This window comes from Sinocyclocheilus grahami, unplaced genomic scaffold (assembly GCF_001515645.1).
Source record: "Sinocyclocheilus grahami isolate Dianchi unplaced genomic scaffold, SAMN03320097.WGS_v1.1 scaffold32.1, whole genome shotgun sequence".
Taxonomy (NCBI): Eukaryota; Metazoa; Chordata; class Actinopteri; order Cypriniformes; family Cyprinidae; genus Sinocyclocheilus; species Sinocyclocheilus grahami.
In genome coordinates this window covers 4,630,766-4,631,055 of record NW_015505211.1, presented here as the reverse complement: position 1 = coordinate 4,631,055, position 290 = coordinate 4,630,766, and positions in this window count along the sequence as shown.

The window sequence follows — 290 nt, the reverse complement described above, 5'->3', positions numbered from 1 at the left end:
AAAATATATATTGTGTGTTGGAGTGTTCCAGACGCTACACATACTTAAATGGTGATTTGAACAACCTCCAAACCCAAGAATAAAACTTTCATGCTAAAATGTGCCCTGCATCGTTTGTGCTTCAGATGAAAGATTTTTGCCAATATTGATTTTGCCCTGCTGATATTTTAACTGGGGCCAACACCATTTTTGAATTAATTTTATATTTACATTTATAGTTTTACTTTTCTACTTTTAGATGTATACATTTTACAGTTATTTAATATTTTAATAAAAAAAAAAAAAAAAAT